The sequence below is a fragment of the Odocoileus virginianus genome, chromosome 32 (assembly GCF_023699985.2).
Source record: "Odocoileus virginianus isolate 20LAN1187 ecotype Illinois chromosome 32, Ovbor_1.2, whole genome shotgun sequence".
NCBI lineage: Eukaryota > Metazoa > Chordata > Mammalia > Artiodactyla > Cervidae > Odocoileus > Odocoileus virginianus.
Genome location: NC_069705.1, coordinates 5,838,625 through 5,861,606, shown reverse-complemented (window position 1 = coordinate 5,861,606; position 22,982 = coordinate 5,838,625). Strand labels below are relative to the sequence as shown.

Here is a 22,982-nt window from a genome sequence, read left to right as displayed (position 1 = left end):
AAGGCATGAAAATTGGTGTATTCCAAATACCTACAGATTCAGGTTTCCTATGGAAGGATTTTCAGTTACAAACCCCTGGAGATGGTGAAGAAAAGGCATGCTGCAGTCCATGGGGCCACAAAGAGTCAGACACAACTTAGTTACTGAACAACAACAATAATAAGGATAACGGTAATAGCAAACAGCTGGTAGCTTTTGGCACATGCTATATTTCATATATATTAATTTGATAAACACTCACCAGAACCCTATGAAAAACAAGGACAGAAAAGTAAGGTAACTTACAGAGGTACTAGTGGTGGAGCTGGAATTTGAACCCAGGCAATCCCAAGCTTACTTTTTCTTCACCAAACATCATACATGGTGGCTAAAAGCCAAGGCCCTGTGACCAGCCAAAGTTGTATTTAAGTGCTGGCAATCTAATTTACTTAACACACATGATTTTTTTTTAATAAGCTGTAAAATGAATATAGTAAGTAATAGGATCTAACCCAAACATCGTTGGGGAATTGTGATCTCTGGCATGTAGTATGTGCTCGGTAGATGTTAGTATTATTTATAAAGTGAAAAGTGAAAGTCGCTCTGGCGTATCCGACTAATTGCAACCCCATGGACTATACAGTCCATGGAATTCTCCAGGCCAGAATACTGGACTGGGTATCCGTTCCCTTCCCCTGGGGATCGTCCCAACCTAGGAATCAAACCCAGGTCTCCTGAATTGCAGGCATTCTTTACCAACTGAGCCACCAGGGAAGCCCAAGAATACTGGAGTGGAGAGCCTATCCCTTCTCCAGGGATCTTCCCCACCCGGGAATCAAGCCAGGGTCTCCTGCATTGCAGGTGGGTTCTTTACCAGTTGAACTACCAGGGATTTATAAAGATGGACATAGAAGGGCTTTCAGTTGCTGGGTATAAAGCAGTCTGGTGTTTTGTATATTATGGGCACAGAGGAGAGAGGAGTTGTAGAATAAAAGAGGTAGAGGGTGCCTGTATTCTTGTTTCAGCTTTTGTAGTTTAACCTGCTTTGTAGGGTGTGTACAGAAACCTTGCTTCAGGCCTGTGGTTCAACTCCGTCCATTTGTAGTAAGTTCACCTCACTTTACAGCTGACAGTCCTGGATCTTACTGAGCTGGAAAACAGGAAATGTCTGACTAATTTCCTCTGGGCGATATTGTTTATTTCCTTCTCTAATTGGATAATGGAATTATTGAGAATTTTGCAAATAGACAAGGGGATGATCTGCTGAGGGCAAGATGTGACAACCGTGTGCGGCATTCCGTGACAGCTCACTGTACACAATCCAACCCACAAAATGTGGATGCTTGGGATCCTCGGGCTTCTATGTCTTTTCATTTATTTTTCCTTTTTCCTTTCACTGCTGATGTGCATGCTCTTGCCACAAAACCATTGTCACTTCTTTTAGTAGTTTTGCTTCCTTTGAGCACTTCTTCCTGGATGGTTGAATTTCACCGATAAGAGAGCCAACCTCGTGTATTCACCTACAGGGTTTTTACTGATGAACTGAAGCAGGAGAGACAGTCAAGTTTTTTGTAAAAATCATGTCTTGAAAAACTCATGCTTTCAACCTTCAATTACTACAGTGTTTACATTTTTTATTACTTTATGTTTGTTAAAGTTGTGAAAATCAGCTCGAGAAATAACAGGCGTAAATCATAATTTTATTATTTCCAAAGACATTTTTATGTTGATGAAATTATGGGCACAAGTTTGTGCATCTGCACATACACATTTTAAAGGTATATGCAATAAAGATACAAATTCTAATTTTTGCAGTTTTTTTAAACAGGTGGTCCAAGATAGAGACGGATTCTGGAAATAAGAAAAGTTTCATATTATTAGTAGGATTGTTGAGAATCTGGGGAGATTATTCAAAGCAGTTACCTTCAGACTAAGAACATAAGAAAAGAAGAATCTGAAATCAAAAGTTTCTTGGACTGTCACGAAAAAATCTTTAATAATAAATGTTTGTGTAGCCCATTCAATGTTATTGTGCCATCAGTAGTACACACTGTGACTATGTTTATAACAACTCTGCATGACTAGATGAAAATGGTAAACAATTCAGGCAACCCTGGTGTGATTATGGTTTACTTCTACTTGTCTTGACATGGATGCACTCACTCTTTTCATACCCGAGAGGTTATCACTCTTTTTTCTTTTGATGTGTTACACTTAGTATCATTAAAATTTTTTATTGAAATATAGTTAATTTACAGTGTCATGTTAGTTTTAGGTATACAGCAAATTGATTCAGTTATACATCAATACACACACATATATATATGTGCATATATTTATATATATATTCTTTTTCAGATTATTTTTCACCATAGGTTATTACAGAATATTGAGTTCTCTGTGCTGTACAGTAGGTCCTTATTAATTGTCTATTTTATATATAGTAGTGTGTATATATTTATCCCAAGCTCCTACTTTATCCCTCCCTGCCCCCATCTCCTGCTTCCTCCCTTGGTAGCCATAAATTTGTTTTCTGTGTCTGTGAGTCTGTTTCTGTTTTGTAAATAAGTTCATTTGTATCATGTTTAGATTCCACATATAAATGATATCATGATATTTGTCTTTCTCTTTCTGACTTCACTTAATATAATAATCTCTAGGTCCATCCATGTTGCGGCAAATGGAATTATTTCATTCTTTTTACAGCTGACTAGTATTCCATTGTATATATATACAATGGCATAGGAAATGGCAACCCACTCCAATATTCTTGCCTGGAAAACTCCTTGGACAGAGGAGCCTGGCTGGCTGCAGTTCACGGGGTGGCAGAGTCGGACACAACTCAATGACTAAACACACACACACATATATGTACACCACATCTTTATCCACTCCTCTCTCGGCAGGCACTGGGAGTGTCATCGCCCTCCTCAGGTGTAACGGCGCCATGTGACAGCACTTGCCCCCCGCGCGCGGGCCACAGCGGTTCCGGGAGAGGGCTAGAGACTTTCCCCGCTTCCTGCTCGGTGCTGCGCCTCAGCCTGCAGGCGTTTCTCACTTGTCACGTCCCTGGCCATGGCTGACTGTGAAGTTCCTCAGCTTAGTCTCTCACAGTTAAAAGGAGAAGGGGGAATTCCAAGAAACTCAAGACCCACTTTCTTTTTTCCAGAAGCAGAGGGGAAGCTTTGCTCTTCCCTCCGGGCCTGCGGAGGCGGGAGTCTCGCCCCAGAGCACAGCTTTTCCTAAGCAGGCCACAGCTGGGGCTACGTCACAGGACCTCGTCAGCGGGCACGGCGGGCGGAGTTCTCGCGAGGCCTTGCGGGGTCTGTATACTTGGCCGCGCGGCCGTCATCTTGCCTTGAGTGTCCAGAGCTGAGGTGTCTGCGCAGCTATTTCACACCCAGAACTCTCGTCAGAAGGGCCCTGGGCAAGGCCTCTGCCCTCAGCCCTCTGTCAACAACTGAAAGTAGACCCAGCACCAAGGAGTAGAAAGGTTAGACTTTATTGTATTACCCGCGTCTCTCTGGAATTGTGAATGGGCTTTGCTGTAGAAAAATCCTTCTGTGTTTTTCATCCAACTCCTCATTCTTGAGGGTCGAAGGTCCATCTTCCGAACAGCGTCCCGTGGTTTTGGGGAGCGGGGAGTTGCGTCCTACCCACCCGGAGACCAGCGGAGCTCCCCCCGTCTATCATTAGACGCGTTTGTTAACAGGCCTCAGCACTGGGGCCCTGAGTGCCCACCCACTGAAGATTTAGAGACGAAGGTCTCCAGATGACTTAGGATGTGTGGACCCAGTGTTAGCAAGACAACCACGTGTCAGATTTTTTTCTAAAAATGAAGGTACCTCGGTCTTTGGCCTGCGGGTAAGGGTGCCCTGCTGCCCAGGGTCACCGCCGTGGCCGGCGTGTCCCCCGTGACGTGGTGGTGGATTTTGGGAAGGTTCAGGCCAGAGACAGGTTTGCACAGGTGGTCCAGGGGTTGTTGCCTCAGGTGGCATCTCTGGCAACTGGGGCTCGGGGCCTCTGCCCTCGAGTGTGATGTCCCCATGGAGTGACGTCTGAAGCTTCGGGGCAGACGGGTGGTCAGAGTCCCCAGGTGCGCTCTGTCCTGCTCAGGGGTGAGCTGCCAGTTTTCAGAGTTTTAGGGTCACCTGGCCTCCTGTTCCAGGTGAGGAGAGGTCCAACCAGGTGTGTGGGTGTGGGCAACACCTGTTCCCATTTTCTGTGAGGCTCTCGTGGTTTCTTCCCACCTGGGGTCGGGGATGCTTGCTTGAGTTGTTCCATTTCAAGGGGTCTCAGGTATTCCTTCTCTTGTGCCCAGGGAGTAGGTCTACCAGCCAGGAGTCCAAATGCACTTGACTTTAACTTATCGCTCAGGGTTACTGCATGCAGAGCAAGGCAATCAGAAGCAACGTAACTTAGAGACCAATTGATGGGCCAACTCTCTCATCTCTCAGGGCCAGTCTGTGTTACAAAGGAAGGTTACATGTTTTGGGGTCAAGGAGTGATACCCCCCAAAACTTTTAGTTCTGCTGGGATGCATGCTAATGGGCTGTCCTTCAGGATGGAGGACATTTGGTTCCTTTATCTTAGATGTTCTGCTTTCAAGGTGTAGGGATTTGTTTCCAACTAGCAGTGGGGTGGTTGGAGTGATTTGTAGGCACGCACAAGCCACAAGATTTGAGCCTGGTAAGATTTCTGGTTCAGGAAATTTGGAACGAGCACCAAACGGTTAAAGGATTTCTCAAAAGATTCAAACAGGAGGCATCCAAAGGGCATGAGCTATGATATAACTGGAGGTTCCCCTTGAATTTGTCGTGGCCTGCATTTGAAATAGCCCCTCCACAGTTGGAATATCCCACAGGAGGTTAGAGGGGAGGCCTCCAGTTGGGAGCAGCTTAGCTCTGTTAGTTCCTGACTTCTCGGGCCCTTTAGCGGGTGGCAGGGTCTTCTCTTTCCTCCTCTCAGCCCAAAAGGAGGAGTTTTCAGACTTCCTGCTGGTGAGGGCTAGAGGCACGAGGGATCCCTGGGGGTGCTCTCCAGATCAGCAGGCAACTGCTGTTCTGGGCTGATGCCAGGATAGCCCCTTGGTGGAGGTTCATGAAGCCTCACCCAAGGCCCCCTACCCAAGCAGAGAGACAGAATGGTGACAGGATTCCTGGTCTTGTGAGCATCCCACAGGTGCCCTCCAGTCCACTTCAGAGAAACCAGTGCTGACTGGGACAGGTCAAGTCACCAGTTGCGTACCAACCTTGGGACCCTTTTGCACTTGGGTGTCCCTGGTGCCTGTTCTTGAACTCAGATCAAGCACACTCATTCCATTTTGTCAGGCAGTGCTCGTTATCTGAGGCTTTTCCAGTCTGTCTGCTTATCTCACGGGGCTGGCCACCTTCCTCGTCCAGGCCGAAAGTGATGCTGGAGAACGCGAGTGTCGACCCCTGGAGGTTGGTGAGCGTAAGAAGCCCCAGTGTGGCCGCTCTTACTTTGCCCCAGGAGGTAGTGGTCAGCACTTCTGGTGAGACAGTGGGCCAGACGACATGGCTCCCTCTTGTCCCAGTGTCCCCAGGTGTCCGGTCCTGTAAGAAGGGTGGCCAGAGGCATACACCTGTGAGCTTCAGTCTCTGTGATCCCCACAATGGGGTGTGGTCCAGATGACTCTGAAGGCGATGCTGTGTATGCACTGCACCTGGGTATGGGTTGCTGGGCAGAGTTGCTCTTGTTATCGAACAAAGGTCTAGTTGTTTGTGTAGGTGCTTCTACACGGCTCATCACTATTGTACGATGGGGGCTGGGGCCTCTGGAGTCTGACAGATGTAGCTTGAGTTTGGGTTCACTTACCCGCTCTGTGACCTTAGGCACATGATTGGACCATGTGGAGCCTCCATCTCTTTACCTGTAAAACAGGGATAACAAGGGGTGTCTTGGGATGGATATCTGTCAGCAGCCTCAGTAAACTATGGTTTAACCCTTGTAAGTAAAGTAGCACCAAGGTTAAAATGGATGTGGAAAAGCTAAGTGCATTTAAATCTGTCTGCAACATTGTGACCAATATAGCCCATAAATTTTGATTTTAAGCAAACGAAGTACTAGATGGAAAAAAGTAATCCCACCAAGGACGGTACGTTTTAATTTTCAATGATGTTGCATGGCATTTTACCTAGTTGTCCTCAAAGCAGTGCTTCATTTCAGTCACGCTAGAGGTGATCCATGATGTGTATCCATTCACACCGTGGGTTCTGGAGCTCAGACAGCCTGCACTTGAGTCTTGTCTGTCTGCTTTCTGGCTGAGTGGCCTTGGTGAGGTACTTAGCCTAGTTGTGCTTCAGTTTTCCATCTCCGGAGTGAGAAGAATGACATCATCTCTCTTATAGTTCTGTGTCTGTGCTGAGTCTCTCAGTCATGTCTGATTCTTTGCAACCACATGGACTGTATCCCGCCAGGTTCCTCTGTCCATGGGACTTCCTCGGCACGAATACTGGAGTGGGTTACTATTTCCTTTTCCAAGGGATCTTCCTGACCCAAGGATCTAACCTATGTCTCTTGCATCTCCTGCACTGGCAGATGGATTCTTTACCACTAGCACCACTGGGAAGCCACCCCCCCCCCCCTTTACTTACAGGTTAGTTTTGGGTATTATGAGATACTACTGAGAGAGTAACAGGCGGGAAGGCCAGGGGTCTCCAAATGGAGGAAATAGGCTGCAAGTATCAGACATTTTTTTTCTCTCCCTCAAGCGGTAGAAGGAAGCAAGCTACAAGTGTCAGGTTTTTTTTCCTTCTCTATACAAAATTAAAAGGAGGTTTCTCTTAAAATTCTGTGTTGCCATGACGACACCTGGTTTCTCCTGAACTTAACTTTTCTCAAACCTGGAGCTAACCAATGTGTTTTTCTTATGGAAATATTTTTCTTAAGCTATGTTAATGAAACTATGTATTTGGTTTGGAATTTGCCTTTCCTCAAAATGGTTCCACCTAAGACTAACTTTTTTTTCTTTTCCCAGACCTTGGACTGATAATAGCCCAACAGACCAGTATTGATATCAATTGTTTTATGGCTGGGGGATGACACACCTCGTGCCATCCTATCTCAAAAATGCACATTGTGGGAGAGGGGCCTGGTGAAACTCCATCAGCCTTGCGGTCTCTCTCTTATTTGATCAATAGCTTTCTAACAGTCATAAAACTGCTTGCTAAAAACTAGTGGGGTGGCACTCTTTCTGCCCCCTTCTGATGTCTGTGTCAGAAGCTTTCTCTTTCTCTTTTAGACTTCAATAAAACTTTGTCACACAAAAGTTCTGAGGGATTAAGCCTCCTCACTGGCCCTGGATTGAATTCCTTTCCTCCAGAGGCCAAGAATCCCGGTGTCTTTCATGGCTCTGCAACAACCTATCACTATCTTAAGTGCTTTGTATGCATTTCTCAGTGGATCATAAACATCTAGCAAATGCTACCCACTCCTTGCTGCTGCTGCTGCTGCTAAGTCACGTCAGTCATGTCCGACTCTGTGCAACCCCATAGACGGCAGCCCACCAGGGCGTCTGTCCAGACGGCAGGCTCCTGTCCCTGGGATTCTCCAGGCAAGAACACTGGAGTGGGTTGCCATTTCCTTCTCCAGTGCATGAAAGTGAAAAGTGAAAGTGACGTCGCTCAGTCGTGTCCGACTCTTAGTGACCCCATGGACTGCAGCCTACCAGGCTCCTCCGTCCATGGGATTTCCCAGGCAAGAGTACTGGAGTGGGATGCCATTGCCTTCTCCCACCCACTCCTTACCCATCCCTATTCCTGTAAGCAGGTAGTTAATGCTAACCATCATTTGACTTTATCAGAATTTCTCTTTATGGATAGTTAAATATTGGCATTAATAGTGAAAAAAAGTCAGGCAACATGAACAGACACAGGGGTGCTAAAGAAAAATCTAACCATTTTCTGGCCTATGAGAAGAGGGGAAAAAAAGGGTCAAACGTTTTAGAGTAAGTGAAGGGAGAAGTAAAGACAGAGCCAGAGCTTCACCTGCTGACCTCCAGAGATGGTGGGGAGCCCCACTGTGCAGGCTGCTCACAGCCAGGAGCATGCCTCTGGAGCTGAAACTTCCCGAGTCATGCTTGACTCTGGACACGTATCTGGAAGCAGGTAAGAGGGTGGCTGAGAGCTTGCCAGCGGGGATTATGGGCATGAAGAGAGAGAGAGCTGCTGAGAAGGCTGGTCCAAGTCCACTGGCAGCACAGCTGGGGCTCTGAGGGACTAAGAGCTTGTGGGGAGGCAGAGAGTGGGTTCAGCCATCAGCACACATCAACAGGGGACGCTCCAGGGCCCAAGACATGGTCCCCAGGGAGCCTGACTCTTCCACTCTGAGACAGGTAGATAGTGACACACCGTCTCCAGTTCACTTGATGTCATCTTAGGAAAAAAGAGGGATGTGGGTAGCTTTCCCTTAATCCTGCATCTGTTGCTGTCCTAGGGAGAAAACAGGCTCTAGGTGGAAGGCTGAGGCGAGGCTGCTCTGAGAGATGATGGTACCTTGTTATAAAGTAGAGCTGAATACACTCCGTAGGGGCTTATGCAATGATGGTATAAACTGCTCAACAGTTTCCCTTCACCAGCCAAATGGATGGGACTGATGGAGGAGACTAGATTGAGACTTAAAGATACTTTTCAGCATATACTGTGGTTTAAATTTTGCGACATCAACCAATAGGTAAAATATGTGCTTTTCGTGAGTTTTTCAGTAAACATTTTCCAGGGAAAATAACCAGGACACTTTCATTTCCTTCTCAAAGGAATCGGTGACCTCCCCTGGTCAAATCAAGGGATTATGACTTCACCAAAGATTTACCAAGAAAATTCCTGAAGTGCTTTCCTATCTATAAAATGCAAGGAGCATTAGTTACCTTTGTATTTTTTTTCTCCAGCATGGATTCATGTGTAATATATGCCATTAAAGAAATATAAAAGATGCACACGTAAAGCATGATGTTGAATTCAGTTAATGATCTAATGTTAGGTGGAGTCAGATGTTAGAGGTCTGAAGCCTTCTCCAGGATACAATGCTGAGAGTGATCTTGGGATGATTGCTTTTTTTTCAGGATGCTGTCCTCCAAGTCTGCAGAGTGGCCATATTCAGAGTAGCTGATTCCAGAGAGTTCTGTTTCCTGTACCACACTAATGTATAGCACCAGGGTGACATTTAGCTATCAAGCAAGAGTCTCTTCCATATCTGCCTAAAGGGAGAACCTTTGAGCTCCAATAGTGAGACGCTGCTTAAAGACAACTTTACAGATGATTTTCATTAACCACGTGGAATTAATTTGCGCCTGAACGATGTGAATTCATTTGCTGTCTTGACCTTGACAAACATCAGGGTGGTCCCTGGGAGAGATTTTGTTTCAATAGGACAATATTTATGTATGGTTGCCCAGATTTGTCAAGTAAACCAAATCTGTAAATAGAGGAATAAAAGGAATATTTAGAATGGATTGCCTAGTATTCATCTAAATGTTCAAGGTGTTATTCATAGCTTTAATCTTTTGACCACCCACTCTGTGCAAGGTATTATAAGATATAGAGATGAATACAATAGGGCTTTTTATTGCAAATATCTTCTCCTAATGAAATAAAAATGCTTGCATACAAAAAATTGCTTTTTATGCATGTAGCCCTGTGCATTTTCTAGGAATAATGTTTATAACGCTTCCATTTGTTTTTCAAATAAGCCAGGGACTTCAAAAGGACAAGCACAGCGGTAGCTTTAGTCTGCTTAACGTGAGCCTGTGCCTTTCAGTGATGATGACTCAGAAAGTTCTGTGACTTAGCTAGTCAGCCTGCTTTTGACTAGCAATGATAAATTACATCAGTAAGAAGGTGAATCAATTATCCAGCATATTTCTGGAGTAACCACAATATATTAAGTATGTGTTAGATGCCAGAGAAACAAAGGTAAGGAAGATGCAGCACTTGCTATTATGGAGACCAGTGGCTAATGAGAACAAACCGAAATGGTGCAAATTATAGCCGAGGTTTGAGCTAAGAGTGTGGGGTGAGGCTTTTCAAAGGACTGTCATTTAAACTGAGCTGAATAACATGTAGAGACAGGCTTGTTCTCCCTTTTGCTGCCACCAGGGAGATGTGCAGACATACCTTGCTTTATTGTGCTTTGCAGTATCGTATTTTTCACAAATTGAAGGCTTGAGGCAACTCTGCATCAGCACCATTTTTCCAACAATATTTGCTCATTTCATGTCTCTCTGCCATATTTTGGTTATTCTTGTGATATTTTCAAATTTTTCCATTATTATTGTGTTTGTTATAGTGATCTATAATCAGCGATCTTTGAAATTTCCATTGTAATTATTTGGGACTATTACAAGCCACACTCATATAAGACAGTGAACTTAATGGACAAATGGTGTATGTGTTCTGATTGTTCCGTGTACCAGCTGTTCCCACATCTCTCTCTCTCCCTTTGGCCTCCCTACTCCCTGAGACACAACAGTATTGAAATTGGGCCAGTAAATAACCTTACAGTGGCCTCTAAGTGTTCAAGTGGAAGATGATTAAGCTCAGTCAGGAAGGCATGCCGAAAGCTGAGACAGGCTGAAGGCTAGGCCTCCTGCACCACAGAGTTAGCCGTGTTGTGAATGCAAAGAATTATTTGATTTGCTCAACCATTTTTTTCAATTAAAAATATTGAAGTATAACTGTTTTACAGTGTTGTGTTAATTTCTGCTGTATAGCTAAGTGACTCAGTTATACACATATATACTATCTTTCATATTCTTTTCCATTATGGTTTATCACAGGACTGGGTATAGATCCCTGATTACACAGTAGGACCTTGCTGTTGATCCATTCTGTAAATGCTGGTTTATATCTGTGAACCCTAAACTCCCAGCCCATCCCTCTCCCTCTGCCTCAGCCACAAGTCTGTCCTCTATGTCTGTGAGTCTCTCTTTTGTGGTTATGTTCATTTGTGTTGTATTTTAGATTCCACGTGTAAGTAATATCATATATTTGTCCTTCTTTGTCTGATCTACTTCACTTTGTACGATAATCTTTAGATCCATCCATGTTACTACAAATGATATTATTTCATTCTTTTTTGTGACTGAGGAATATTCCATCGTATGTGTGTGTGTATTAGATTGGTGTGAAAATAATTGAGGTTTTGGCATTGTTGAACTTTGCCATTTGATATTAGAATACATTCTTAAATAAATGTGGTTATGCTATATATACATCATTTTAATGCACATTTCTCTTTTTTTTTTTTTGCTAATGACTTATTACTTGCTATTTATATGTATTTTGGACTATGGAAATAATGTTAGATAAAAAGCAAATTCAAGCAATTTTCTTATTTGAGTTCAAAATGGGTCATAAAGTAGTGGAGACAACTCACAACAACAGTGCGTTTGGCCCAGCAATTGCTGATGTGGTTCAAGAAGTTTTGCAAAGGAGATGGGAGCCATGAAGATGAGAAGTAAAGTGGAAGGTGACAACAACGAACTGAGAACAATCATCGAAGCTGATCCTCTTACAACTACATGAGAAGTTGCTGAAGAATTCAGTATCAACCATTCTAAAGCCATTCAGCACTTGAAGCAAATTTGAGAGGTGAAAAAGGTTGATAAGTGGGTGCCTCGTGAGCTGGCCAAAAATCAAAATATTGTTGTTTTGAAGTGTCATCGTCTCTTATTCTGTGCAACAACAATGAACCATTTCTTGATCAGATTGTGACATAGGATAAAAAGTGGATTTTATACAACAACCAGCGATGACCAGTTCAGTGGTTGTATGGAGAAGAAGCTTGAAAGCACCTCCCAAAGCCAGACTTGCACCCAGAAAAGGTAAAGGTTACTTGTGGTCTGCTGCCCGTTTGATCCACTCCAGCTTTCTGAATCCCAGCAAAACCATTCCATCTGAGAACTATGCTCAGTAAATCGATGAGATGCACCGAACTGCAACACCTGCAGCCAGCATTGGTCAGCAGAAAGGGCCCAATTCTTCTCCAAGACAACACCCGACTGTACATCACACAACCATTGCTTCAAACGTTGAACAAATTGGGCTACAAAGTTTTGCCTCATCTGCCATATTCACCTGACCTCTCACTAACCAATGACCACTTCTTCAAGTATCTGGACAATTCTTTGCACGGAAAATGCTTCCACAACCAGAAGGCAGAAAATGCTTGCCAAGAGTTGTTCAAATCCTGAAGCATGGATTTTTATGCTATAGGAATACATCAACTTATTTCTCATTGGCAAAACATGTTGATTGTTATGGTTCCTATTTTGATTAATAATGATGTGTGTGAGCCTACTTATAAAGATTTAAAATTCATGATCTGAAACTGTGATTACATTTGCACCAACCTAATAGCATATCTTCTTTATCCATTTATCTGTTGACTGACAGTTGAGTTGTTTCTGTGTCTTGGCTATTGTAAATAGTGCTGCAGTGAACATAGGGGTGCATGTATCTTTTAGAATTATGGTCTTGACCATTAGTGAAATTACTGGATCATATACTCAACCATTTATGATAAAGGAACTGAAGCTCATAATCTGTGGACTAATACTACATAGCTAATTCATTAAATACGTGGCATAAAAATTGATTTGATGAGTCTATTTAGATTATAGGCTCCTCCCAATTAGATTTGGGATTGCATCTTTCACGGGCTCTTTCTCCACAATCTTGATCTCTGGATTAGTGGTGTTCAAACTTCTGTGCACATCAGAATCACCTGGATGGCCCATGCAGACTGCTCGGTTCTACCTGCAGAGAGGCTGATTAAGTAGGTATGGGGTAGAGCCCTAGAACATGGATCCACAGACCACACTTTGAGAACCAGTACTCTAGATTATAAAAGGCTTATTTATCTAAGTGTTAATGTTTAAAATTCTCTCATAGACTGACACACATTTCTGTATTTTTCATATACCAATGATCTCTCTCCCACTCGCTCCCTACAATTGGATCTTTTAAAGAAAACAGTGAGCCTTTTAGGATGGCAATTGTAAAATACATAGAAAGTTACAGGTCTTGGTGAACTTGGTGAGAATGCAGAGAAATTGGAATCCTTATGTGCTGCTGATGGGAATGTAAAACTGCATCTGCAGAGAAGAGAGCCTGGTAGTTCTGCAAAAAAAAAAAAAAGCATAGAATTTACATGTGATCCTGCATTTCATCTCCTTGGTATATGGCCTAAATAATTGAAATCAAGGACTTGAACAGATACTTGTTCATAACAGCAATATTTACAGTGGCCAAAAGGTGGAAACAATGAAAATATCCATGGATGGATGAATGGGTAAACAAAGTGTGTCATATATATATATATATACACACACACACACAATGGAATATCTTTCCATTATGTGTAAGGGACATGAAGTTCTGTAACATGCCACAACATGGATGCACCTTGAGGACATTGTGTTAAGTGAAATAAGCCAGAATCGAGAGGACAAATTTTTCATGATTCCACTTAAATGAAGTTCCTAGGATGGTCAGTTCAGGAAGACAGTAGAATAGTGGTTAACCAGGGCTGGGGGAGGGGCAAATGGAGAGTAATAATTGAATGGGTAGAGTTTCAGTTTAGTATGATAAAGTTCTGTAGATAGTAGTGATGATTGTCCAGCGTTGTGAGTATACTTAACATCACTGGACTGTATACTGAAAAATCAGTAACATTATGAGTCTGCGTATCTCACTACAGTGAAAAGGACTGTGAAGAGTGTAGCCTGTACCCTCCCTCCCGCTTGTCTCAGTATTTCTCCAAAGCTGCTAGAGTAATCTGGACTTGTTTGAATAATCTAGACTGATGAATTTAGAATGGGCTGGGAGTTACTCCTCTAGTGGAAAAATAAACCTCTGGTTTAGATATTTCTCATACCAAAATGTGAGGTCTTATGGAAACCGATCTAGAAAAATAATGTCCACTTTGAACTTGCCCAGAACTTAACCCTTCACATCCAACCACTGGCCAGACTTCCAGGAAAGGAACATATCTCAGTTTGTCTGAATGGAAAGCCATTGTCTGTAAGTTAAGCGTGTAGAAAATGGCTGGGAGTCAGAGGCTGTCTGGTTTGGCCTCCCTGATGTCTGTCTCTGACACTTATGTCTAAATTAGACAGCTGATAATTAAATAAACATGTAAAGCCAGCATCATGCCCTGTCTCTCCTCCTTCATAAAGCAGAGCATTTGCCATTTGGGGTAGTTGTTCATATCCATCATTTCATAATTTCTAACCTTAAGGCATAACTGTTTAACTCAATTAAATGTTACCAAAGTGAACTTTGTTGAAAAACCTAATAGTAAAATAAATATATGGAGTAAAATGCTCAGTGATTTCTGCAACTCAAGTTAGGCTATTGATTTGGGGTAACGTGTGTAGTTCTTGATAGTGACATTTTTCAAAAGAAATTTCTTTTGTCTGAATTATGCTTTTGTAAACGGGAAGAGTGTTCCTGGTTTTAACATCCCATTTTTATTTTCATAAAAATTTCATGACACTGAAGTGACCAAGTATCTTAATCCTTGCCAATGCCATAACTGTATACTATAAAAGTATATTAAAAGTATAAAAACTATATTTAAAAACTATACATTATATTTATTTTGATCAAATGCTTTGGGGTACAAATTTGATAGAGGATGACTGGATGTGCTTGTCATTTCTTTTCTGGGTCTTCCATTCCTTTTACTCAATAAAATCTTAAAACCAGAAGGCACTTCAATCCAGAGAATATCACAGTGTGTTCCATAGAACATGATGTTCTGAGAAATTTTGATGAAATTTTCATTAAAGACAGTCTTCCATGGTCAAACAACTTTGATAAATTTTGGTTTAAACAAAACTTGAAAATAACTGCAGGGCGTTTAAGAACCTTTGCTTTATGAATTGCCAAGAAGAAACATAGAATTCAGACTTCCAGAACATACTCCTTATGGAACTTCTTTTCCCAGAGGTATCTCTTAGAAGTAGGAGAAAATGGAAAGGTAGCATGACTTCCTTCACTGGATAAATTGAGGAAGTGAAGACTTTAGGTCTCGTGGTTTATTTGGCGATGTATGACCTTGAAAAAGATGATTTTCCCCCTAGTGGACAGGCATGGGGTTAGGAGTCAAGCCAAGAGTTTGGTCCCTGCTCTGTTAACTGGGTGCTCTCAGACAGGTCTGTAGCTCTGATGCTTCATTGCTGCCCTGGGGTCTTGCTCCCTTTTATACCCAACTCGTAGGATTGTTGCCAGCAAGTGAGAAAATGCTTGTGAAATAGCCTTGCAAACTGTGAAGCACAAACATTTTCAGAGCATTTTTATCATGAGAATGATAAGTACAATTAGACAACAGCCTTGGTAATTACTATTTCTATGATTACACTGAGATACAAAATCTAATATACAGTATGATTACATAGTATTATCACAGCAATGTCCAAAAATAACTCTTTGTATAGAACAGAAATATCAGAAGGCACAACGCACAAGTGTTAACAGTCTTTGGTTTTGGTAAGGGTTTGGGATGAGTACTTTTATAATACTTTCCAATTTTATATCATAATTGTAGTACACATATTTCTTTCTCTGGTCAGCTCTATTTTGTAGGGATTCCTCCTTCTCCTAGGGCAGAAATCTGCTGCAACTTGTTCAGCCTTTAACTCTTGTTGCAAGATGGCTGCTGTGTTGCCAGGCTCTGCACTGCATTCCAGGCAAGAAGGGCAGGGGGAACAGTGGAGAATCTTTTTTATTGGTGGGGGGTGCAGGGAGAGTTATGTGAGCTCAGCAAGGGAGGTTCTCCTTAGTAGAATTCTATTCATAATTGGCCAAAATTATGTTTTGTGACCACCTCTTTATTGAGGTGGCCTGGAAAAATCAGATATTTAGCAATCTGACTTAGCAGTGGTTCTCCAAGTGTAGTCTCTAGATCAGACTCACCTGGGACCTTGACCCTATTTGCAGGGCAGGGCTAGAGATGCAGATGTGGAGCACAGATGTGTGGACACGGGATGGGGGGATGCATTGGGAGATGGGGGTTGACGTAAACACACTCCCAGGTGTGACACACACAGCTAGCGGGACGCTGATGTGCGGCACAGGGCGTTCCGCTCAGTGCTCTGTGATGACCCAGAGGGGTGGGATGGAGGGGGTGGGGGGAAGGACCATGAGGGAGAGGAATATGTGTATACTTATTGCCAACTCACTTCACTGCACCGAGAAACAAATACAATATTGTAAAGCAGCTAAACCCCAAATTAAAAGAAATACCAGTTCACCTGCTGTATCCCTGAGCTTCTGTCAGGACCAGTTACTGATTTGGTAATTTTGTAGGACTCATTGAAAAATGAAAATATAGAACCCCTAGTTCAAAAGCTGTTTAAAATTTCAAGACAGAAACAGCAGATCCTTATACCAAACAAGAGGCCCTGTGCTGAGCCATAGCGCCAGGGTCCACCAAGCTGGCCTTGCCTCTGGAACAGAAAGAGTAACAAGCTTTCCAGGTGCTTAGTTTTGAGAACCACTGAAGGAGATTTTGTGGCACAGAATAGGTACTTTATTTCCTAGATCTTCTAGCCTGTTGAGAAATCTGCTGGACTGTTTGTAGAAGATCCAGTCCCTGGCAGTCATGTGAGAGGCAGAATGTTGAATGATTTTCTTTGCCATTGGTGAGAAGCATTACTTGACATCTGCCTCTCCCCCCCTCACTGGGACAGGAGCCTAGTAGGACCCAAGTAGGACCCAGAGGAGCTTCCCCCGGCCAACAGCTGTGGCCAAGGATAAATTCCAGACTAATAGGCTGGGTAGTGTTGCTCCCTGATAAATGGTCGTTTCAAGGGGTAAAAAAAAAATTGCAGATGAGCCTTAAATGAAAGTGAAATTAAAGTCATTTATCGCAGATCATTTGGAAGTATCAACTCCCTTCTTAAAGAAGGAAAATATAATAAAGCTCCCTCATAAAGACATAAAATATTTAACATGTGACTTCTGCTTTGTACCAACATCACCTCTTAATGGTTCCATTATTTTGTTATGTTTAACTTCAATGAAAAATTTAGGAGGAAGGATGGGCAAATGTTTAACCCAAATCAGGATTTCTTTTTTTTTTTTGGTCTGAAATCTGTGATTACATCATTAGCACATTTATATTGCAAGACATTTTTACGATATAAGCATTTTTTCATTTGGACAGCAACCATAATAAATTGAAATAAAATTCAGTCTTGATTGATGTTGTAAGTGTCATGTACAGGGCAAGTACCATCTATTAAGTGTGGTTTGCCAGGGCAGCAATAATAGTAGCATTTGAATGTTTTTCTTATTAAGGAGAAGAATGGTCAGGCACGTTGGTTTGGTGGCCTCCAAAGACCACGGGAAATGGAAAATGCCTGCAGCGTGAGTGACTTTCTCCCTGGCTTTAGGATGAAGGTGGTCCGAAGGCTGCAGGAATTGTTTTTCCTTTTTTAAAAATTAGGATAAACTATGACAGTTTATGGCATGAAAGAGAGGGGCTGATTACAACATAATAGAGTGTACCATATTCATCTCTTTGAAATATGACCTCACCCAGCCTTTTCCATTTTACAATCGATTCTCTCATTCCCTTAATGAACCTTTGCATTCATGAGTCTTCCTTGGAAGTATGCACATGAAGTATTGCTGGAGCAAAGAATAATTGTCTGCCAAGTAAGTAAGAACAAAGTGCCTCTCTTGTCGTTCCGTTCAATAACATTAGAAGCTGTTAATGCATCATGTTGAGCCCCATATTGTTTTGCTTAATAATTATCTAATTTGCCAAAGCTTGCTTTAAAAAATGTTTTTTGAAAATTGGCACAAAAGAGTTGTTTGCCTGTTTCTCTAAAGACGGGATGAGAGGGCTGATGTAAATGCATTTCAGCACAATTTCAGTTCCTAAAAGTGTTGCTGAGTGGGTCTGACTGGAGTGAAGTAGCACATGCAGTTTGGACAGTCACACTGTGACAGTGATGGTGCAGTAAGATTACAGGGTGAAGTTGGTGCTTATAACAAAGGAGTGTAAGGCGATAGATAATATAGCTTGAGTCTTTAAATAATAACCTATTTACACAATTTGGAATACATATGAACAAGGTTCAATTATCCAATATTGGAAGACAACATGATAGATTTCACATAATCCAAGACTTAAAATACTCATTTTATCTTTTGCTTTCTTCCCTCTACCAGTAGGAATTTATGTTCTGTTAAATATCTTAGCTGGGCTTCCCTGGTGGCTCAACGGTCAAGAATCTGCCTGCAAAGTAGGAGATGGGGTTTGATCCCTGGGTGGGGAAGATTTCCCTGGAGAAAGAAATGGCAACCCACTCCAGTATTCTTGCCTGGAGAATCCCACGGACAGAGGAGCCTGGTAGGCTGCAGTCCACGGAGTTGCAAAAGAGTCAGTCACAACTCGGTGAACAAATAACAAATATCTTAGTTAGGGATAAGATTCAGTGTAAATTGATAGAAAATCTTGGTGTGAATTGATGGCAGATGGCATGAAAAAGGGAAGAAGAGGATCTCCCCATGGCTGCAGTGTCAGCCGCAGAGCAATCTCAAGGGCCGTGCCCTCTGCTGGGGAGCTGGGAGCGAGAGTCGCCTGTGTGTGATGGAGCATTACATGAGCCCAGGAACATGATGGGTGGACACAAACCAATTAAACAATTAAACTGAGAACATCGTCAAAGGAAAGAAAAAGAATAGGCAAATAGTGCATTATCATGGAGCCTGTAGTGGGCCTCCTAGATAGTGCAGTGGGTAAAGAATCTGCCTGCAATGCAGGGGGCCCCAGTTTGATACTGGGTGGGGAAGATACCCTGGAGAAGGGAAAGGCTACCCACTTCAGTATTCTGGCCTGGAAAATCCATGGACTGTATAGCCCATGGGGTCTCAAAGAGTTGGACACGAGTGAGTGACTTTCACTCACTCACTTGCCTGTCTGAAAGAAAAGTAACAGAGTGAGAACAAAATCCACAGTTATGGAGATTTAAAAAAAAAAAGTAAGCATCGTGTCACCAAAGCCTGTGGTAACCAATTCTTAAGACCTTACATAGAAGACATCAAACACTGACCCAACATCACTGTCCCCTCCTCTTGCTGTATCTGCATCTTCTGATGATGCCTGAACCACTTTCCTTTGGGGACCCTCTTCTGACTGTCAGTAGGAGGAAGCAGTTCCTCTCCTATTTTCCACTTCTTTAGAAGCACTTTTAACCATACACTCACTAGGCATTTATATGTACATAAATGATATTTTGTTGAGCATTTACTATACCAGCTGCTAAGTGTGTGTGTGTGTGTATATATATATATATATATATATATATATATATAATCATCTAACCTGCTAACTGTCTTTGTGAGATTTTGATTTTGATTTTTTACAGTTGGAGTATAATTACTTTACAGTGTTGTGTTAGTTTCTGTTCAACAAAGCGGATCAGCTGAAGTATCCGTGCATCCCCTCGCGTGTAAGCCTGCCTCCACGTCCCACCCTCTAGGGCGTCACACAGCACTGAGCTGAGCTCCCCCTGCCATACACCTGGTTTCCGCCAGCTCTCTGCTTTACACATGGGAGTATGTGTATGTCAGTCCTAATCTTCCAGTTTGCCCCACCATCCCCTTCCCCACTGTGTCTTCAGGTCTATTCTGTGTTCGTGTCTCTATTCCTGCCCTGCAGATAGGTTCATCAGTACCATCTTTCTAGATTCCATATATATGTGTTAATATAGGACATTTGTTTTTCTCTTTCTGACTTACTTCATTCTGTATGACAGACTCTAGGTTCATTCACATCACTGCAAATGACCCAGTTTTGTTCCTTTCTATGGCAGAGTAATATTCCATTGTGTATATGTACCACATTTTCTTTGTCAGTCCATCTGTCAATATTTTGTGGAACATTTACTGTTCCAGGTGCTAAGTGTTTATACATGTGTTTTCATCTGGCCTGCTAACTGTTTTTATGATATTGATGCTGTTCCTCAGATTCAAGAAGGTTGTGTACCTTGTCCAAGGTCCTTCTTGGGAACTTGCAAGGGAAGTAACAGATCTAGGATTTGATCAGATTTACTGGTCTCCAGAGACTGTGAGCCCTGCTTCCATAACACATCTCTGTCTTTTTGTTAGGTTTTATGTGTGGGCTGTGTCTCTCTACCTAACCTGTAAACCCTCTCAAGAAAGTGAATGAATGGAGCAGAAAGAGGATGACTTTCCAGGGAACTGCTTTCTAACCTCACATCCACCCTTAGCTGAAACCACTTCTTTCCCACCTTTTCCTTCTTTACAAGAGGAAGGAACACATCCTACCCTCCTGAGTCTTCCAAGACTCGTTGGTAGAGCTTTGAGATTCAGACATAATCTGCTGACAGTCTGAGATGATAGAAATAGGTAAATGGGTTTGTATTGAGAATATCTGAATTTAAGTAGAACTTAGAGTCAAACGAGAATGATGAGACAGTTCTACAACATCCCATTTTCACCTCCCAGCATGTCCAAGAAGACTTAACTCACCTGCCTGCCTGGCCACCTCTCTCAGAAATAAAAGGGTTATCATGTGAGAGATGTTTCTTGACACGTTGTTTGAAATGAAAAATGATGAGATCAGTCTCATTTGGCTGATTGGTTTGACAATGACTTTGCCAGCCTTGTTATGTAGTAGATAGTTTACATAAATTATACACTCTAAACCTGTAGTTCCAAGGTTTTAGCACAAATACAAAGCACATGATAAGATCTAAGTATTTTATAATCTCTATATTGGGAAAGGTGTTTTTCAGTTAATACTTATATTTTCCAAAACTTTCAAAGTATATGGAGAAAAATGAGGTACCCCTAAACAAAGGAGTAAAGATACATAATTCACAGTTATTCAATAAGTGTCAGAAAAACCATTTGAGATGCTTCCAAGGTTGACTAAAAATCTCCATCTCATTAGAATAAAGTTTTAATACAATTTCTCCATATGTATAATAGCCAGAAGAATTTTAATATTTAATTAAAAATGGGATATAACCATAATGATAATTCAATCCAAAAGAATTTTTATTTCTCATAGTAGGACAGCCTTTGGACCATAGGAAATAAAAATGAAAATGATGCACTGTAATGGAGACGTAGCTTGAAACCACAAACATTAAAATATATTAAGACAGAATTCTATGTGGAATAGGTCACAGGAATGACCCTTGGTCCATGACCAGAGCTTCTCTCAAAAACTCAGTGTTTTGTGTCGATGAATGATTTGACATGCCATATAAACTGGCAGATTCTTGACTGCATCTGGGTGGACTCTTTCATCCCTGATTTGTTCCAGGGTCAGCTCTGTATATGGGCTTCCCAGGTGGCTCAGTGGTAGAGAATCTGCCGGCCAGTGCAAGAGACACAAGAGATGCAGGTTTGATCCCTGGGTCAGGAAGATCCCCTGGAGGAGGAAATGGCAACCCCTTCCAGTATTCTTGCCTGGAGAATCCCATGGACAGAGGAGCCTGGCGGGCTGCAGTCTACGGGGTCGCAAAGAGACAAGTGAGTGACTGAGCACACACGTGCATACACACACACATGTGCATACACACACACACGCACCTGTATATATGATTTGTCTTTGTTTAAAATCCCTCAGACATTCTGGACAGTTGATATAATCAGACATTTCAGAAGGGTTCACTGAGGCCCAGAAATGCCCTGGTTGACCAGAGGGATTTGCCCTGTGACTGAGCCCTGGGCTGGAGGCAAAGGGTCAGATTTTCTTGATCCTTCTCCAAGCTGAGTTTGCTTGTAAAAAAGAGAAAAATAAGAGGAAAAATGGCATTAGATTTAGTAACCATGAACATTACCAATAATGACAAACACTTGAAAAAAAAGTCAATATACTAATAAAATGTTAACAATGAAACTCTACAGATGAGAGAATTCTCCAGCAAATCTCTCTTCAGAACCCTGATCCTCAAGTGGAAGAGATCGTGTTTCAGGTGAATTTTCAGCTCAGTGCCAGTCACGGGAGCCTATTTTAAGAAACATCTATGTTTTGTGTCTGGTAAAATGGAGGAACCATCCATATTAAAAGGAGCTTTCCAAATTAATTGGAAAGATCAAACATTTAACTGCTACAATGTAAGTTGGTTTTTGGGAGGTGTCATGTTTTACAGGCTCTCTGGTACCAAAGTCACAAGTCCCAGAAGAAGAATGTTGCTGATGTGATACTACTCCCCAGGTCGCAGTTGCAGTCTGACTGTGAAGCTGGCCTCAGTTTCCATGTGTGTCTTGGGGGACTCTCTCTTTTCTCCTTAAAGTGGAGAAAAATCAATGTTACTTTAAAAAAAAATAATAAAAATAGTTGGGTGCATTCCGCTGGCCCTTACTAACCACACATTGGCCTGTGGGTGAGCAAGTTCTTTACCTTTCCTCCTCTCTGAAGTGCAGGTGGCACTGACCTCCCAGGACTGTCTGAGGATTAGATGATGTGTTCTTCTTAGCCTTATGAGAAGCAGACATCAGGATGAGACTAAACGTGCAAAGGTGTTGTTGGAAGAAATGCCTGTGAGAGACAGTGGAGTGGAAGCCTGGGAAAACCAAGAGGGCAGAGACTGCGAGGAGGCAAGGCTGACTCTCAGGGAAGGCGGAGGGAGGAAGGGAAAGCGGTCAGACACCCGTGCCATCTGAGGAAGGCTCCACACGGCGCGGGGGCCCCAGCCCAGCAACTGTCCTTGTTGTCGGAGGTCTGCAAGGTGGCCTGTGGCTCCCAAACGGGGTGAAAGCGCCTGGCATGCAGCAGGTACGCTGCTCCAGTTTGCATTGCTTTCTGTACTTTTGGAGTCAAGTCTCATTCTTCCATGGCTTCAGTTAGTCAATCTTCTTAAGCCATATTTCCCTTTACTACTACTACTTTTTTTTTTTTTTTTAATTTTAACTGAAGCCTCCATCACAGTACCAACTTAAAGAACAGTGACTCTGATTTATTCATTTCACCACTGGTAGTGTGAAAAGCTA

At 42.5% G+C, this 22,982-nt stretch overlaps 1 protein-coding gene across 4 annotated transcripts in view; it reads left to right on the top strand.

Moving 5' to 3' along the window:
* The window catches only part of RARB (retinoic acid receptor beta), a 1,138,330-nt gene that overhangs the window by 379,821 nt on the left and 735,527 nt on the right, over positions 1-22,982 (top strand). Inside the window, exon 1 of one of the 4 annotated variants that reach the window (XM_020881580.2) lies at positions 3,317-3,472. The exons of the other annotated variants lie outside the window; for them this stretch is intronic. The gene's annotated coding sequence lies outside the window, so the exon portion shown is untranslated. Of the gene's footprint in view, positions 1-3,316; positions 3,473-22,982 lie in introns of those variants that run through there. 4 annotated transcript variants of the gene reach the window in all.